General features: G+C 38.6%; 1 protein-coding gene and 1 pseudogene across 1 annotated transcript in view; one reads left to right on the forward strand and one right to left on the reverse strand.

Annotated features, from left to right (window-relative positions):
• The window catches only part of Grm1 (glutamate metabotropic receptor 1), a 398,699-nt gene that overhangs the window by 9,330 nt on the left and 369,138 nt on the right, over positions 1-20,231 (reverse strand). The gene's annotated exons all lie outside the window — the stretch shown is intronic.
• Positions 15,483-15,581, forward strand: LOC115070999 (annotated as a pseudogene).

Below are 20,231 nucleotides of genomic sequence, written 5' to 3' on the forward strand. Positions count from 1 at the left end.
TTGCATTTTGTTATTATTTTTATTTTATGTGTATGAGTGTATTGCCTACATGTGTGTCAGTGTACTCGTGCCATGCAATGCCCACAGAGGTCAGAAGAGGGGATCAGATCCCCTGAAACTGGAGTTACAAAAGATTGTTATCCATCATGTGGGTGCTGAGATTTGAACCTAGATCCTCTGTGCAACTAGTGCTCTAAGTCATCTCTCCAGGCCTTCACTTTCTTTTTAAACAGTGTCTCACTATGTAACCACGGATGGCTTGGAATTTTAGTTCAGGCTGGCCTTGAACTCATGGAGATTGACCTGCCTCTGCCTCCAGAATACTGGAATTAAAGGCATGTGCTATCACACCCAGGTTTACTTTTCACTATTAATTTGGCTGTTTTAATTAGCTTTTGTATGACAGGTAGCTGAGCCTGGTTTGTTGGGGCACAGACTTCAACTCTGTAACCAACAGTAAGACTAGAATAAGCCAAGATGGACAAGGTGATGTTTAGTTCTCACACAAGGAACTGGTAGGTCTGTGGCAGCAATCCTGGAGTCAACAGGTTAAAGAGTTTGCTTTGATTGTTCTTTCATTAGATAAGTGTCACAATCCCCCAAACACAGAACCCAATATTTACAGCACTCTAGAGAATAGTTAGGAGTAGGTGGTATAAACAGATTAGTATATCCTTGGCATTTGGAGTGATTCTGTCTGTTTTATTTTTTTCAGTAAGTACTAGTTACATCTGCAGAGTACGATGCTTTCTGCTCCAGAGAGGTCTAAAATGGGAAGAACAAGTGGGTGGGTGTTGGAGATCAAGAGGAAGGCATCCTGCACAATCTGCCTGAAGGGGAGGCTTGCACAGCTCAGCAATGCAGTTCTCCACTGCTAGGCTGAAGAGCTTCACAATAGTATCCAGATAGCCATAGGTAAGACAAGACTTTCCCATAAAGAAAGGAGACTCCACCCTCAGAACCTGTGGAAATCAGCATTTGTTTTCTATAAAATAGGGCCAATGAGAGAGATGGCTTAGAAGGTAAAGGCACTTGCTGCCAAGCCTGAGGACTTGAATTGGAGCCCTGGACCCACATGGCAGGACAGAGAACTGACTCCTACAAGTTGTTACCTGACCTACACACAAACACACACTAAATAAATAAATATACAATAAATGAATGTAATGAAATGAAAAATAGAATCAAGAATGTCGTGGGTTCCAGTAAGCAAAGAATGTCTCACCAAGAGCAGAAGTACTGAGCTGCCAGCTTTGGGGCAGCCTACTGTGGCACCTGCTACTGCAGCTGGGCACAGTAGTAAGCCCTGGAGTCTGGCCGAAGGGAATGTGGCAGTTGGAACTGTCCACATACTCTCACCTCCACATGCCTCAGCCATCTGGCACCAGCATGCAGTCCCGGGGGGAGGGGGAGGCTCTTGTGAACTCCCAGACATAGCAACTGAATAATACAATTTGGGTCAGACTTCTGCTTTCCTGGGCAACCCCAAGTTAGTTTTCCAAACTAACTCCAGTTCTACTTCTTAAAAACATTCCAGAAAAATCTACATATTTGTTATGTCTCCAACTTGAAGGATTATGAACATAATTAAAATTTCTTGCCAACTCACCAATATTTGTAAGCTAGAAAATCTCCGAATGTACTTTTGAAGACATATGTATTCTTATTATATGAGAACTCAGTAGTTTCTGTAGATATTTAGTCTTCAATAACATTATGAATTTTCTCCTTTTACCCTCTACTTCTAATCTCAACATCAGTCACAGGACATTGTCTTAATGAAATATACAATTTACAATGTCAAATGACCCTTCTTTTGTCATGTTTAGATTAATTGCATTCTACGATTCAAGCTCTATGATACAAAATAAAAGACAACACATGCACAAAATCCCTTTGCCTTTTTATAAACTTATGATTTCTTTAATGAACCAATAAAGTACAACACATCTCCAGGTTAAACGTTCTCATCAAAGTCAGTGAAGCATGGAAATCTCCAGAGCCTTTTTCTTAGCATGGAGTCTACTCTTCTGAGAAAATTGCCAAGTCAGTTCCCAACTAGAAAAGAATTCTGATGGTTAGCAAATTTTTCTAAGAATGTTTTAAATGGTCTTTGATGTGTAACCATGATTTATAAACTGACCGAAGAAATTTTCATGCCAAAGTTTATGTAAGTTATTACTCTGGGAACTACAGAGAGGGCTCAGTGGTTAAGAGCAGGTATATTGCCCTTACAAAGGTGCCATGTTGGTATTAGAAGTGTATCACGTGTTATTAGATTCCTTTAGGGAACTTAGGTAGGCTTAGATTATGTTCCTTCTGAAGGAAGTTTAGATCAAACTTCTTTCTTCTACACTTCACCTACTAGACTTATTTTAATTTCAGTCATTTGATGCCATTCAGCTCCACATGAAGTCCTCACAGTTTGCCCTGCAAATATAGGGCAGTTGCATTGCTCTGTATGTATTATTCCTCAAGGGCAGGAGAGACAGACAGAGACTGTAATGATCCAGTTCATTTCTAATGCTAGTCCCTTTGTGTTGCTCTTCATGAAAACAGTAGGGACTGAAGGTCCAGAAAGAACATATCTTCTAAAAAAATTTCTGATGGAACAACCACAATTCTCTCTCTTTCTCTCTCTCTCTCTCTCTCTCTCTCTCTCTCTCTCTCCAACTTTCTTTTGTAGCACACCCACCTCTGTCTCTCTCTCTCTCTCTCTCTCTCTCTCTCTCTCTCTCTCTCTCTCTCTCTCTCTCTGTCCCCCCTCTCTCCCTCTCATTCTTTATAGTCTCAAGATGGGAAACTTGAATAGCCCTGTTCTTGACAATCAACCTGTTAGCTTTGCTGATTGGTGCAAGTTTTCTTGTTACCACCAAAGAAAAACCTTACTTGGCTTTTACTTTTGCTTTTAGAAACTCACCTTTAAGTCATAAAATGTCAGGTCAGTTGATTCTCCTCTCTCTGGCCCTGCTGTCATGGCAGGACAAACACATCTACCCATTCCCATCTATTCCTTTTGACAGGCAGCCAGCAGCTGTCACAATTAGCATCTCCCTGCTATGTCCTTGGTCAGACTCACCCCATGGTGCAAGAAACACTCAATGCCTTTGGACTTAGGAGAATTTCAGAGAAAGCATCCAGCCATGTTACAGTGGCTCTATTACACACAGGCTTCCCAAACAGCACCTGAAACACACTGGCATGACTACCCAATTGGTCCCTATATGTTTGCATGATTTAGGGGAGACCATACTGTTTGTAGTCAGGCTTATAAAAGGAAGAACAGAAAGGGAGGCCACAGACTTCCCAGTACACTCCACTGAGTGAGGGGAAGAGATGCCACGGCCTCATTCACCAGCCTCTGCCGCCAGTTCAATAGCAAACATTTAAGCAAATTGGGCTCTTCCATCTGAAGAGCTATTCAAGCCACAGACACCTCATCAGTGGGCTCCCTCCTGCTGCAGGAATGTGTACCTTTGACTCTCCCAGGAGTTTGGAGGGCTGTAAAGGAACAGCTGAGAATGACCACAGACTCCGTGCACAATGAATTGAACATGGTCTAGGTGCTTTGGTTAACTTAAAGAGACACTGTCAAGAGCTAAAGGTCAAACATTGGACCAAACATGCACTGTTTTTATCAGATGAGGGAATCTGATAAAAATCACTCAAAATGTTGGGAGGATGACTACTTTACATTTTCTTTAAAAAAAAAATTGCTTTAAGTAAGACTCACAAAACCTTTGTTTTGTGTTCCTCAGGGTGTGGGAGATACCCAGCAGGGCTTGTGTTGGCACCCACCCCCACACTCTAGCACTGTGGAACTCTTCCATAAATTTCAGCTATGGCTTTTCGTTTAATGCAGACAAGATCACTTCAGACATTTGCGCAACAGAAAGGGGGAAAAAGGCAAAAAAGAAAAGAAAAAGAAAAAAGCTCTGTTTGCCAAGGAGAAGCTGACAAATTTCTGGAGGGGGAACATTCACTTTCAAGCTCGTGAGTGGGAGTCACAGACAAAAGTGAATCTTTAGATTTGGAGAAAGTGTTGCTTTGAAACAGAAAATAAGCAAAAAAGACTAACAGCTTGACAGTGTCCTTTTAAGAACGATGGACAATCAGATTAGGCAGTCTTGCAAACCATGGCACGTCCATGAGTCCCTCATTCTTGATGGCATGCACCACATCTGGTTCCATGTTAGAAAGTGGAAATACCCAGGAGAGAGAAAGCAAGGTGCAAAACACTGTATTTCCATGCAGCTTCTCTTACACATTCACTGCAGTGTGGGGGTTTTCAAAGCTGCACATGTGCCGACGGACACTGGCTGCTGGGCGAGAATTCTGGCTGCCTCTTCCTGAAGATTGAAAAGAAAAAGACACCCGGTGAGCGAGGGGTTACACACGTGCACAGCAATGGTGATTACACCACTCAGGGGGTGCCTGGTCCTGAGGCAGAGCTGAGTCTGCCTCCTGAATCTTTCTCCACGTCTCTGCTTCTGTGTCCTGTTTAGAAGCTGCGCCAATGGCTGTTCTTACTGCCAGGCTCCTTTCTGAAAGTCACATCAGTGGAGTCACTTTTCCCTTGTGGAACCATCTCTTTCCAAACGGCACATGCTTTGTCTGCCGTGCTTCTCTCCCAGGTTGACACTTTCCCTTCATTGTTGATGCACTGCTCACTCTGGTGCTAGTGGATACCATCTCCACTCACAGTGCTGTTATCGTCCCACCCATCAAGCATCTTAAAGAAAGGTCATGGATTTACATCTGAAACCATCACTTTCACTCAACAGTGCTCATCTCCTATCATGTTGTCCTGTTGTGAAAACATGGTTGTCACTTCATTAAAAGATGCATTGATCTCCTGACTCCCAAAGTTGTATGTGTAGTGGTGGAGAGAAACAGTGTCAAGAGACCCACTTGTTGAGGATAGAGGAATTTGGCACAAGGGGACCATGTCATCTCATTCTCTTGCTGATGTCTCTTTATACAGTGCACAGGATGATCTGCCCTCTGTACCATCTTGCCAAAGGAGAAGAGTACCGGATAGACACAGCAGCGATGCTGGGGCAGCTATGTGAGTAGATCAAGGATTAAGTTACTTTACAAGTCAAGTCTAATAGCATTTAGAAAATGTGGTGGTGGGATGGTGGTGGGGAGGAAACTGTCTTGTTCTCATACCACACTAAGCTGTCTACCCTGGAAAAGCCCTTCAAGTTTAAGATGCTAAGGGTAAGCTGTCGGTGCCTGATACAGGTGGTATGGAGGAAGGTGTTGCATTGAGAGAAGTTTTTCACATTAGGAAATTCTGTGAGGATTCACTTCCCTGAAACTTTCCCCAAAGAACTCACAAATCTTTTCTGTTAAGTATGTATTTGGTCAACTATCCAAAAGGCTTTGGTGATAGCCCTGCGGAGTTGGCCAGAAGAGAGCCATGGCAGCTCTTTTAAACAGAGGAGTAGGGCCTCAAGAGGAGGAAAGGAGAAGAAAGTAGGAGAGGAGGAAGAAGGGGAAGAGGAGGAAGAGGAGGTAGAGGAAAAGGAGGAAGAAGAGATAGGGGAAGAGGAGGAAGAAGAAGAGGAGGAGAACATACAGGGAGAGGAGGAGGAAAAAGAGGGGGAGGGGAGAGGGAGGGGATGACTGGGAACAACCCACTCTGGCTCTTCCCGTATTCTAATATCATAAGTTTTTCAGGCTAATGCCTGACAGGCTAATGCTGTGAAGGAGGGTTGAGAATTTGAAATTTCAAGCTAAAATGCTCTGTAATAGCTTTTCACTCTCTAGAAGTAGGGAATCTGACCCAAGTTTTAAGGTGGGAGATTTTCCATAGTGCAGTTGACTAGGAGAGAGAAAAAGCAAACTGATAATACATGCATTTCTATAAAGTTACAACCATTCATAAATTATTTAAATGCATGTTCAACTCTACAATTTGAAATCCTCATCCATAAATAAGAAATAGATACAAGTTTGTGTAATTTCATTACTACCAAAATAACTCATTTATTTAAGAAAAATCAGAAAAAGAGGCAGTTTACTATTAAATTTTCCAAAATAAGAGAACCATAACATTTAACACACCCACCTGAAATCACAAACACCACTAAAACAACGCACAGCAGAGAGGAGACGAGGAGGAAAAAAAACATGTTTGGATACATAAATAAAAGCAGGAAAGAGCACCCAACCTGCAAAATATTAAAACTTCATTTATTTTCTATTATTATTTTTATTTTATGTGTATGAATGTAATGCCTACATGTATATAAGTACACCCATGTCCTGCAATGCCTGAGGAGGTCAGAAAAAGGGGTGAAATCCCCTGGAACTGTAGTTACACATGGTTGTTAGCTGCCATGTGGATGCTGGGAATCGAACCTGGGTTCTGTGCAAGAGCCTTCATTTCTTTAAAAAATTGTTTTTCTTTATGTGTCTGCAATGGATGTGTGGGTGTCTCAGGAGAGCAAAGAAAGGGATCCCCTAGAGTTAGAATGAGAGGCACTTGTAAGTGCCACAGTTGCCAACATGGATGCTGGGTACCTAACTTGGGTCCTCCGGAAGAGCAATAAATGTTCTTAACTACTAAGCCATCTCTCTAGCTCAAACTTCATTTCTTATGAAAAGATAGAGTACGTCCAGTCCATTGGGTTTTGTCTTACTAAAATCTGCCTGCATTCTTTTGACTTTCCTAATTAATTCTACTTTGGGGAAACTTTATAGCCTCTGTACCTGGCAGCCTTTTGGGTACTTCTGTAGTTAGTGAATGGTTCTGCGGTTGCTTTCGGAGTTTCGGCCATATTCACAGCTTTACACAGTCACTAAGTAATCCTGAAGCCACACTAACTAACTATTGATCAAAGCCATTGAAAAGAATAGAGCATCTTCTTCATGAGCTCAAAGTATTTGGTCTCTCGCTTTCTCTTTGTATTACAATAACATGTGGAAGACCCCTTTACACACATTTTGTTTTTGTGAAAGGAGTGGTTACTGAAGGCGAAAGGCCAGGCCTTGGAAACTGAGGCTGAAATGACCATTTTGCCACCTACACAGAAACTGAGAGAAGGAGCTTGACTTTAGGGAATTTTTAGCAACTGTAAAACCACATATTCAACCAAGTACAGATTCAGCAAGCCAGAGTAAAAGCTTGAAGGGAAAAGGGAGCATATGGGGGCTTGTCAAATGTAAGTCCCAAATCTGTGCTGGAATCTTTTGGCAGAAATTGTGGATTTAAAGAAAAACAAGAAGTTTACTTAGAAAGATTCTATTTCTATTAATTTTTTGAAAGTGCAGGGTCTCTCTCTCTCTCTCTCTCTCTCATCTCTTTCCCCTCTCTCTTCTTCCTCCCTCCTATCCTTACTTCTGTCCTTTTGTTCATTTTATAAAGTTACTAGTTGTCATGGGCTAATGAACTGCTCATAGCTTTCCACATCTGATTCTATTTTTCAAATAACTTTCCCTTGTATATATCTGTCTTTGGGTATATTTGCTTCCAAAATGACTTAGCTTTAATGGGCTGTTTACATTAGATAACTCCTACGTCAGTTTCTGTTGGATTTATATGAACCTGAGGAGTTGTTAAAGATGTTTTACTTCGGATGATGTGACACTGATCACTGGACAAAGAGGTAGGAAGGCTGATACTCTTCAGTAATGTTATCGTTTCCTAAAGATCATTAAAGTACTATGTGTAAAAAATGTGTCCAAAAAAAAAACAAAGCACTGATCCAGCTTGAGCCATCACTTGAAAGCTGGAGGAACAAAGTCACCAATAGCAAAACCAAGCAGTTTAAATCTTAATGTGTATTTAGATAGCTATAATTCATAATGTCTCAAACTCACCTTCTCCTTCATTGGCCTCAGTCACTTTTCTCTCAAGAATTTCAATAACTGTAGTAGAAACTAAACTGATTTTATTTTCACCCTCTTCCAGAATTCCTTTTCTCTTTAGGTAGCATCAGTGGCATAGAATGGATGTATGAGGTGAAGCTAAATGCTGGGGACAGTCAGGTGAGTCATCCATGTCTGAAGCTGTATGTCTGTGGTAGGGTTAGAGGTGAACCTACTTTTAGCAGAGATGGAATATTCTAGACATTTCCAGATGGTCAGTTTTAGTATATATAAAGCTCACCATGGAAATAATGTGGCAGCTGTCCAAATTAATCATGCTGATTGACAGCTTAACTACTCAAGACCGTGGTAGCAGGCGAAGGTCTATTTTTTGGTTGTCACTGTTATATATGAGTGATATAATTTGCTGATTGCTTTACAAAAGCCAACTGCATTTTCTCTAGTATTAAAAGTTTAATATTTATTTCTCAGCACTTACTCATCAGAATGGAGGTTGGTGCTCTGCGTGAATATTGATTTCTTCTACTTTTCTTTTTTAACATACTATTGTTTAACTTAGTTCATTAGGAACTCTAATAAACACACCGTCTCTCTTTTTTATTTTTGTATTTATTATTTTTATTTTATGTGTATGTGTGTATTGCCTGCATGTAGGTAAGAGCACCCATGTCATGCAATGCCCTCGGAGGTCAGAAGAGGCTGTCAGATCCCCTGGGACTGGAGTTATGGACAGTTGTCAGCTGCCATGTGGGTGCTGGGATTCAAACCCAGGTCTTTTGCAAGAACAGCCAGTGTTCTTAACCGCTGAGCCATCTCTTCAGCCCAATAAACAGTCTCTCTTAATTACTAAGATTTTCAAGCTAATAAATGACTATCAGAAAATGATTTAATAAAATTCAACTTAATTACCATTACATGTTAAAACCTAATTACTCTGGGAAAATATTAAAGATATGTTTAAATCTTTCTATATATTATTCTAAATACTAGCCTTATTTTAAAGAGAAAATTTGTTTTATTTCATCATTTGAAACACTTAAATACTTTATGGTATTCATATACCTTTGTGTTAGTAAATAGTTCCTGGTTGCTTTGATAGTATTGAATTTCATATGCATGGCCTCACACTACAGTTTCCCTCAGTGAACATCCTTATCACATAGTATCATGTGTGTAGACATCCAGTGCAGTACGTCAGATAAATTGAATAAATACATGCCATAAAGAATATCCATTCTTCCAATAATGTCTATTTAGGCTGTTTCCCATATTTTGCTCTTTTAAACAGCACTGCAATAAACGTTCTTGAGCCTGTCTCCTTGCACACAGAGGACTGTTTTCTGTAGGAAGCATCTAGAAGTTGAACCAGTAGGTGTTTGTATATACTCTTTGATCTTTCCTCTATTACCAATGTGCTCTGAAAAGTGCTTGCACAGTTTAGGCTAGAGTGAGAATCGGTATCATTATTTCCAATTTCAACATATAAAAAATTGACTTTTTAATATGAACAGTTTTTACAATATAAAGAACTGTCAGCTTGTCGTATACATTATAAAATGTTACCTACTAGTTTTAGCAAGTCATTAATAATCCTAGGAAAGGTCAACTATTTTATTAAAATGTTAGAAGGTGGTGATATAATTACAGCATGTTTTCTGTAGTTATCACTTAGGTTTCTTTTCTAAGGAACTTTTCCTCATAAGTTATTTGGTTTCTGGCCCATCCAACTGGAAACATTAGTAAATACCTTGAAGGAGAAGCTGGACCTGTATAGAAACTGCTCTTTTATTATACCAGAGCCAGCACTCTGTGACGTCACATCTTCTTTTCCCTTCTCTGTTCCCTCTCTCCTCTCTGTCTCTGCAACACCTGGGACTCTGTCTCCTGCCAGGGTCCTGAGGTGACAAATAACCCATGGAAATACAGCTGAAGATCTGGTCACTTCTCAGGTCTCTGCTTTAATGAGTTTAGGTCTCATTTACCTTTGTCATTCAGCAGCTCCCTCACACTCTAAGGAGATCGTTTCGCCTTGCTTTTTCTATTATTCTTACTGAGAGCTGTTCAACCACAGCCTATTCTAACACACAAAAATCTCATCAGGGTTCTTAATTTCTTTTTTTTAAGATTTGTTTATTTTTATTTTGTACGTATGAGTTTTGTCTGCATGATGTGCACCCTGTGTGTGCAGTGGTCACAGAGGTCAGAAGAGGGCATCAGATTCCCAGGACTGAAGTTACAGGCAGTTGTGATCCTCCATGTGGGTTCTGAGAATGAACCTGGGTCCTGTACAAGTGCAGCAAGCGCTCTTAACTGCTGAGACATCTCTCCAACCCCAAGGGTTATTTCTTAATTGTTGTTCAAGTCACAGTTGCAAAAATGGCTTCATGTTTTTTGTTGTCTCTGTTCCTTTGAGCATATTTGAGTTCCCTGAACCCAAAGTCCTCACGTTTCATAGACCATTGCAAATATGTCCTTTACAATTCCGACATGTTCCACAGTTGCCTACATTTCAGTGTGCATCTGCACCTCCCCACCATCTTTTCACTTATTATTATGTTATTGACATTAACTCCTGTTTCCCATACTAGGAGGGCCATAGTTCCCAGAGGTTAGGACCTTAGCAAAACTTTGTGTTATGTAATCCCTCTTACATGCCCCAATTTTTTCAAATAATTAAGAATATCACATATTTTCTTATGCAAATCAATTACTCTTAAGAGTGAAGGAAATGACCTTAATAATCATTCAATAAAAAGTCCATAAACCTCAGCTGTCCTGGGAATACAAAGATATGTGGTCGTTTTATTTAATGTAAATACTGAAAGAATAATCAAAAAATCAAAACAGAATAGAGAAGTGTTCTAAATATAAAAATAATCCAGAAATGTTCTTGAGTTTCTCTCATACTTTGCTAATTGTAGAATTATCAAAAGCATGTTTTTATTACTAAGTCCTAAGTTAATTTCAATATTCAATAATTAATGCCATAAAATACTCATGAAATGTGTTTTAAAATTTTAAAAATTAATGTGTGTAGTTATGTTAAAATGAGGAAAAACATAAAAATGTGATGTATGGGTTTCGTTTGTGTGTTGGTATAATTATAGGTAATTTTTATTAACTTCTTTATGCTTTATTTCCAAAATGCCAATAGTGGATAGTTATTACTTTTTCACATTATTTTTATGTGATAAGTAATAATTAATAATTAAGCAATAATAGTTTTGGCCAAATGAAATCTATCATAGGCTATAATTAAAAAGTTTCTGTCCTTTTTTATGCTTTACTCCAATTACAAAACTATCATCTAGGAGCTGTAAACATTTTTTGGTAGAAAAAAACCCAATAAAGTAGTAATGTTAAATATATTTTAAAAATATGAGCAGCTACTAAGCAAACATTGAAATAACAGAATTCTGAAATTACTATTACTCTTTCTCTATTAGCCAAACCGAAGTGTTTTTTACTTTAGAATTTTAGAATAGAGTGAACACTTTTGCCATAAATAAGTTACTTTTATTGCACATAGATTTTAGTTATTTCTTTCAACATATGGGTGGTTATAGTTTGAAACTGAGCTATCTCCTGCAGGCTCATCTTTTGTATACTCAGTCTGTAATATATGGTGCTATTTCAAGAAAGTCTGGCAAACTGAAAAGCTGGACCCTGGGTGGAGGAGGCAAGGCACTGAGAGAATGTCTTGGCCGTGTGTTATCTTTATCACTTCCTGCGTTAGTCACGTCTTCCTGGTGCTCTGAGAGAAAACAGCGTCTTCCACATACTCCTGCTACCATGGCGTGATCTACCTTACCACACTTCATGCAGTAGACTGAAACCAAGAGCCCAGATAAACTTTTCTTAAGTTGTTTCTGTCAGGCATTTTGGTTACAGTAATGAAAAGTGACTAATGTGGAAGACTTGTACCAGAGAAATGGCGTCACTGCTTAGACTAAACCTAGGTGTAGTCATTTGGAACTAGTTTGTGGGAGACATTTTGAAGTATTTAGAGATAGGAGCTAAAGAAACCCTAATGTGCTGTAATGGGTGAATTTGATGGCATTTTCAACCAGAATGCTGACAGAAATGCAGACAATACAGACCATGCTCATGAGATTTTAGAAGGCACAAGGATTCACCATTGAAGAAGCTACTTATGTTGCATTTTGACAAAATATCTGTCAACATTTTACTTGTGTACTGAAAATTTGAGTGAGGTTGAATTCCAAAAAAAATAAATAAATAACTAATAAATTTGAAGGAGGGAATTTCAAGATAGCATAGCATGAGGCTGTGACATGGTTATTACTGGCTGGTTTGTAGTTTATAATTAGGACCAGAAAGCAGAGCAAAAAAAATGTGTAAAGCATACAGTTATCCAGAAAAATGTTTTAAAAGTAGCAAAGAGAATATACTTGCTAAAGACATTAAGTGTCATTAAAGGTAAACTGATCCTTTTGCACGGGAATTTCAAGATAGCATAGCATGAGGCTGTGACATGGTTATTGCTGGCTGGTTTGTAGTTTATAATTAGGACCAGAAAGCAGAGCAAAAAAAATGTGTAAAGCATACAGTTATCCAGAAAAATGTTTTAAAAGTAGCAAAGAGAATATACTTGCTAAAGACATTAAGTGTCATTAAAGGTAAACTGATCCTTTTGCACTGGAACAACAGAAAAAGTACTTGAGAGCATTTCAGGATGAGACCCTGCCTTATCAAAGACTACAATGTGAACTCCAAACTCATTTGAGGACTTTCCTTTGAAAAGAGAGTGCTGCTGGGTGCTCTACTGACAAATGGCACTTAGAGGACAATTTTCCCCAGGTTCAACCACCAGGACATTAAGAAACCACTGCAGATGTGATCCAAGGAGGCCCAGCTACTGCTGAAGCTCATGGCAGAGGCTAGTCTCATTGTAATAGTTTTTCAAGAATGCAGAATGCAAGAGTTGTGAGGTCAAGGAGGCTTCCATCAAGATCCCAGAGAAAACCTTGTGAGGAAAGGCATTGTGGGGCACAGTTGAGAGGGCTGCACATGAAACTGTAAAGGTAAGTTAAAGTAGAGACCCAGAATGTTGGACATAGCAGAAATGTGTGCTGAGAGCAGCTCCAGGTGCCAAACCAAAGACAGAGGCCATGTGGGCTACTAAAGGAAAGGCTGTAGGGCAGGGCTTTTTAACCCTGAAGACACTCATATTCTGACATCATGTTCTTCAAATGTTGGACATGGAGTATAGGATTTAGTGTTTGTCATGCTGGGTTTGGTCTTGCATTGGTCTCTTCTTTTGACACCCCATTCCTCCTTCTTGGAATGGGAATATTTGCTCTGTACCATTGTACATTAGAAACACGTAGTTTCTTTCTGTTTTCCAGGTATTCATAGCTAACAGATTGTCTTTAATCTCAGTAGAAGCTCTAGACTTAGACTTGGGCAGTGTTGGAAGTATGAAGGCACTGGGATTGTTTAGAGATGAAATACATGCATTTTGTACTATGAATGGCCATAAGCCTTTGGGGACCAGTGGTGGAATGTTATGATTTGAGTCTGAAATGTCACCCCAAAGAATCTATTTTGAAAACTTGGTCGGCATCTGGTGGCACTTTTAGAAGATTTTGAAAACTTTGGGAGGTGAGGTTTTGTTGGGAAGTATTTCAGTGAGGACATGTCTTGGGGGTATATTATTCTTTCCCATTTCCTCTGTTGCTCTTCACAACCATGATGCAAAAATATCTATATGCACCCACTGTTATTGTCTGAGCTGCTCCATCCTGCCTTTTCTACTACGATGCATGGAAGTTCTCTGAAATCATGAGTCAAATATCTTTCTCTTAAGATATTTTTCTGTCAGGTATATTGATCAGTGGCACAAAAGTAACAAATAGACAGTCATTTTTACTAATGGGCAAGCAAAATCTCAAAGTTTGAGGGGGAAAAGTAAACTAAAGTTATGCAAAAAGGGAAAATATTCGACTGTTTCCAGATGTACTTAAGTGATAAACTTCTAAGGCAAATAAGTTTTTATTTTACTTTGACTCATCACAGAGTAGGAGAGAAGATGATGAAAATAACTCACTAATAGTTAAAATCTTCACTTGAAGATGTTTTGGAGGGAAAAAAAGAAAAAATCATTACTTAGTTAAGAGGCTTAAAATCAAATACATAACGAGAACACAAAGACACAGCCCACTAAACCTAGAACTTGTGAGAATTCTGAAATTCTTGGTTATGGCGCTGACCTTAGTATTAGATTTTTGTTTCCACAAGGTTTATTTATGCTATTGTTTATCTTTAATCAGAGGCATATTAATCACAGAATTAACCTTTGTGTCATCATTCATCAATCCTACAAGAGAATTGTTAAGCAGCTATCATAGTGTTAGAAGTATAGTTACCATTACCACATACTTAAAGGAAAATCATGGTCATGTAATAGCCTACTGAGAAAGATAAAAGGGAACGATTTAAGTGATATAAAAAACTTCAACTTTCTGCTAAGACATAATTCCTGAGGGCAAACCAGCTCTTCCACTGTAAACAACTAGAAAAACCAAATAAAAGATTTTTAAAGCCATTTGCAGACATAGGGATGCTGTCATGACAACCAGAATCCAAGGGATCAATAAGTCAGAAGAAGAGAACTTTAGAGACATAAGCAGAAAATCTTCAAGCTATTTTTATCCCCAGGACATTTGATGATTCTTGATATAGAACAACAGACAGAGAATCCAGGCGGAAGAATAGCAAAGAGGAAAAGAAGCAAGAAAAACTTCCAGCAGAGTGATAGGCACAAGAAATTGAATTCAAATTTCCCAAGAAAAGCTGGGACTTGAGGATCCAAGAGCTTAGAGGGAAGAAGGGGAAGAAAGGTGAGATCACTTGCTAGTTATGTCTAGAAAGATGTGCACATTTTAGATTATGCAGACCAAAGGGTTCAATGATAAGTTCCAAGTTGCTGAAAATAAGAAGGTAAAATTTAGAAGTCTCGCAGGGCTGAGCAATCAAAATTGGGTTTAAAAACAGTCAAAGGATAAAGGGCCCAGGTAAATAGCAGAGATAGTTTCCTAGCCAGGTCCTCAGGCTCTTAGTACATCATGCAATCGAGAAGGGGAATTGCTGACATCCTTAAGAAAACTCCACTGCCAACATTTGGTGAGGGGAAGGTATTGTGTTCTGTATTTTGTATTTCATTGCATCTGCAAAATGTACATACATCTGTGTGCACATATTCAACATTGCATTATAAAATAGGATTTTGTTGGATTATTTTTTCCCAACTGTAGGCTACCATAAGCCTTCTGAGCATGTCTAAGGTAAGCTAGGGTGAGTGGTGTTTGGTGGGCATAATGGGATATTTACCCATCATAGAGACACACATTTGCAACTTATATTTTCAACTTACAATAGGTTTATTGGAACGTAAACTCATTGTAAGTCAAGGAAAATTTGTACTCTGTGCAAAAAAGTAATAGTAATATAAAACAGGTGGTAAAATATGCATAGAGTTAAACAAAGCACAAGGTGGTCACCCAACAAATACAAGTATTTTATGACACTTGCCTGATTTACAAAGTGATAAAACAGTGAATTTATGTGAGATCATACCTTTCTATAATCTCTGCAATAGCCATAAAAATTAATAAAAAGGAGTGATTGCTTCGGCAGCACATACACTAAAATTACAGAGAAGATCAGCATGGCTCCTGCACAAGGATGACTTGCAAATTCGTGAAGTATTTCATATTTTTAACACAGGCTATTGCCACAGCCCTCGATTACCTCCCAGAACTTGAAGATAAGACCCTACTGGTGAAGGTAAGACCCTATTTTGGGCACAGGACTTGGAGTAATAGAGCTGGAATTGACCTGGAAGCCTCTTCCCTGAAGAGTAGCTCTCATTGTTTTGAAGGACACTATGCAAGGTGCTATTGGAGAAAATCAATCAATGGTCCAACTCCAACTTTAAAGCCTAAATCACAACAATGATTACCACAGCAAACTATATCGGTGCAGTGGTGGCACTTGTATCTTAGGGGTAATCAACAGCTATCTAATTGGACTTAAAGCCCTCTCAGTGGGAGGGGATTTATGTGTGGCACTGTAAACAGAGCCAAATACACATAGCTGGAGAGGTCATAGAGCCTAGAGAAAACCCTACATCTGTCACATCCCTAGACATATGTAATTTCTTACTGTATGCTAAATAAGGATCCTTATATTTACAGACAAGTATTCCAGTCACCACTCATCAAAGAAGCTTCTTTTTGTAACAGAAGGATACTATTAAGGAATTCTACAATTGGTCACACACAGAGAATAAGTGTCTGTGAGATACCAAGCCCTATGTGACACATCTACAATGGAACTTCATGAAACACAGTGGAATAGGGGGGTAGAGAGAATACTAATGCATTTCTCAACTCTCACAAGTGAAGTTTCCTCATGCAACAGAGGGCAATGAACACAGACTGCCACAACTGGCCAAAATGTAGAAAATAGAGATGGAAGAGTGTGTGTCCCTAGATAGAACTCCTATATTAAACCTCATCCACCAGAGCTCAGGGATCACTGTGGGAGAGGAGGCAGAAGGATTGTAAGAGCCAAGGGAAGAGGTACATAACCATAAGGAAACAGAGTCCTCTGGGCTTCTGGGAACTTGTTCATATGAACTTACAGCAATGGTAACAGCATGCACAAGACTCGTGCAAACGAGATCAGACAAAAAATGCCATAGAGCTGGGGAAATGGGCAGGAGGCCACAACCTTGGCTGAGTCACTACTGGGTTAGGGAGAGTCAGTCTTTAAAGGAGTGACTCTAGATAGGCTGACCAGACTCCGGTAGATAAACTCACACCAAGGGACATCTGAGTTCACAAACTCGACTTGATAGGCCTTGACATATATGACAGAATGCATGACATTCTGTGGGCAGGCTATGGGGGTATGTGCAGATAAGGGAGGGTTCTAAATATATTTAAAATATATGAAATGCACAAAAATTCAATAAAAATAGACATTAAAAAATAATAAAAGTAGAACTAAAACTTAACAGAGAAAGAATTGAGTTTTAAAATACTAGACTAATCAAAAGAATGGAAAAAGAAAAGTAATGGTACATAAATCCAATGAAAATTTATTTATGTAGAAAATAAATGATAGTTGTAAACATGATTATATCAGCAATCGTGTTCAATGTTAATGAACAAAATATTATAATTAAATAGTAAACACAAACACTAACAAAATAAAAGCAGTTTGTTATATAAGAATCAGACAAATTCAGCTTTAGGACTAGTAGACTATATAAAGGAACATCAACGGAGTTTATATCAGGAATTCAAGGCTTAAAGAATATTCTATAATGAAACAATATACTCCCATGTTAATACTGCAGAATAGGGGAAAAAAGTATCAGTTTAATGCTCTGACGAAATGCAATGCCCATTCATGACAAATTTCCCAGAGACTTTAAAAGAGGACATAAGTAAACTAAACCCCTAAAGCTCACAAACTTTGAGTAATGATGATCATGTCTGAGACCTAGAACAATCAATCATGAAAAACAGAACAAGGTTTGTGGACTTATACTACCTTATTTTAATACTAATGATTCAGTAATCAAGACCTGGTGATATCTGCTAGAGATGGATGAGCACACCAATAGACTAGAACAGCATAATTTGTTCAGCACATGTGTGCAATTGAATTTTAACAAAAGTACCAATTTAATTCAATGAGGCAAAGCCAGCCTTTTCAAAATGGAAATGAATGGACTAGATCCTTATTTAGAAAAGAGTAATAAATCCTGATTCATTTTATTGTGGACTAAATGTTTGTGCGTTCCCAAAATTCCTAAATTGAAATCCTAACTCCCAGTGTAATGATATTAAGAGGATGAGGTTCTTGGGAACTAAATAGGTGAAAAGGTCAAGCCTACATAGATGAGGTTACTGCTCAGACTTCAGAATTCTCCAGTCTCTCTTCTTGTAGTGTGAAGGTACACACACAGTCTGTATCCAAGAATATCACCCGCTACCACCCACCCATGCAGCCTGACCCACCCACCCTGACCTCAGATGTGGAGTCTCCAGAACTGTGAGAAATAAATGAGGTTTATGAGAATCCAGTCCATGGTGTTTGCAGACTGAGTGAAGACACATTCTTAAACCAGACACTGAAATTATTCAAAATGTATTATAACACTAAATGGAAAAGTCAAATGCACAAAGCTCATAAATAAAATAGGGAATGTTCTTATGACCTGGGAGTTGGCAAATATGTTTCATATGGGTCATAAGAATCACTAGTCATGAAAGAAAAAGTGATAAATTGGACTTCATTGAAACTAACAGCCCTCATTCATCAAAAGATATGACCAAGAAAATAAATCATCGAGTCAAAGATAGAGAAAAAATGTGCAATGCACACACACGCACGCACACACACGCACGCACACATCCTACGAAGAAATCATGTTGAAATTATAAAATCAGTAATAAAAGATAAATGACCTAATAAAAATATGAGAATTTGGATAGAGATTTTACAAGCGTGTATAGAAATGAACAATGAGCACACGGAAGGGCTCTCAAGTTGTCATTAGAAAAATGCAAATTAAACCTATAATGAAATGCTTCTACACAGTCATTAGAATGACCAAGTCATAAAAGACTGTTAATGCTAAATAGGTCCCAGCCATTCTTGGTGGGAGTATAAAATGCAGCAGTACTGTGGAGAGCCATAGCACCAATGAAGTTAATGAATGCCTGCCTTATCTTTGGACAATTTCAATCCAGGTACATAAACATACAAAATGAGATGTATGTCCAAGTGTTGAATATTTGTTTATTGTAATTTTTAGTGAGAAATTACACCCACAAGTCATAAGTAAACACTGAGAGAATAAACACTGTGTTATTATACAGTGGAGTATCACTCAACCATTGAAGGGAATGAACGAATGCTATCACAAGAATCTCACACTATGAAAAAACAGACACATGAATGAATAAATGTCTTCTCTTTGATTTCATTTTCATGAAATTACAAAATGGGCAATATTAATCTACGGGGGTAGAAATTGGAACAGAGGTTTTCAAGATTGGTTACTTTAGGGGGCTGGAGAGATTGCTCAGCAGCTAAGAGCACTGAGTATTCTTACAGAAGACTTGGGTTTGAATCCTAACAACCACATGGAGGCTAACAACTATCTATAACTCCACAAAGTTATCCATTGATCTTCACACACATTCTGTGACATGTATACACACATTTACATACAAAATAATTAAATGAATGCAAAAAATATTTTAAATGACAAATCAACATAATTGTGGAACTAAACTTTACTAAGTGTTAAAAGAAAGAAACTATAGTGCATACTGCCTGGATAGTCAGATAATGTAGATATAGAAAACTATTTTAAGAAGAGGAGGTGGGAAGTGCATAGACAATTTGTTTTAATTCCTTTCAATACTGAGTTGGTAGTAATAAGGGTTGTTATTCTAGGACACTTGCATGACTGTTGTGAGATGACATGAATATATGCTTATGAGGTATTCTGATTCATCTCCTGTATCCTTGGGAACGTGGACTCTTGTTGTAGGAGGAAAAGCATATGTATGTAGCACATGATAATATATGAGTTATCTGTGAACTTATGCACCAGAAAAAACTAACACATAGAATATGAGACATTATCTTAAGTATAATATACTGTCTTAGAACATAATTTCATAAAATGTTGCATGTTAATAAGTAGAGTGTGGTGTGTAGAGTGTAGGTATTATTGTCTCCACTGTGGAACTAAACAAATTACAACCCAAACTATAAAAAATAAATGCAAGCAAGGCATGTTGCTATGACCCACTGAGCATCACTCCTGAAGCAAGGGGCCAGCCAGGATCAGGTTCTCCATCTTGCAAGTATCCTTCCCACCAAGCTCCTCCCAGGTGAAGTCAGGGCTTACTTTGTCTGCCAATAAGAATGGAACATCATCAAGGGCAAGACATAGTAAACAAGCTTCAAGTTCTTGAAATAAGGTCATCATATAGCAGAATTCCAAGGTCATTTGCATGGAGCTATATAGAGGAACAAGAATACTAACATCTACCAGCAGACCTGAGGGAGGACCATGCTTGATAGTTGTTCACAGGGAATCAGAAGGAAGAGGGAGGAGATTGAAAGTCAATAAACATCTGATGGTACTAAGCTGGGATGATTTTCCTCATCTCTGTATGCTAGAGGTTGGCATTTGGATTTACATTTTCAAAGAGCACAAAAGTCACAAGCTTTTGTACCCATCTCCACCTCAGAGAGGTCTATGGTCATTTTCACTTTTTGTTTCAATGACTGCTTTTCTCTCCTTTCATATCTAGTCACACCCCCATAGGTCAAGC

This window comes from Nannospalax galili, unplaced genomic scaffold (genome assembly GCF_000622305.1).
Source record: "Nannospalax galili isolate Female #2095 unplaced genomic scaffold, S.galili_v1.0 scaffold377, whole genome shotgun sequence".
NCBI lineage: Eukaryota > Metazoa > Chordata > Mammalia > Rodentia > Spalacidae > Nannospalax > Nannospalax galili.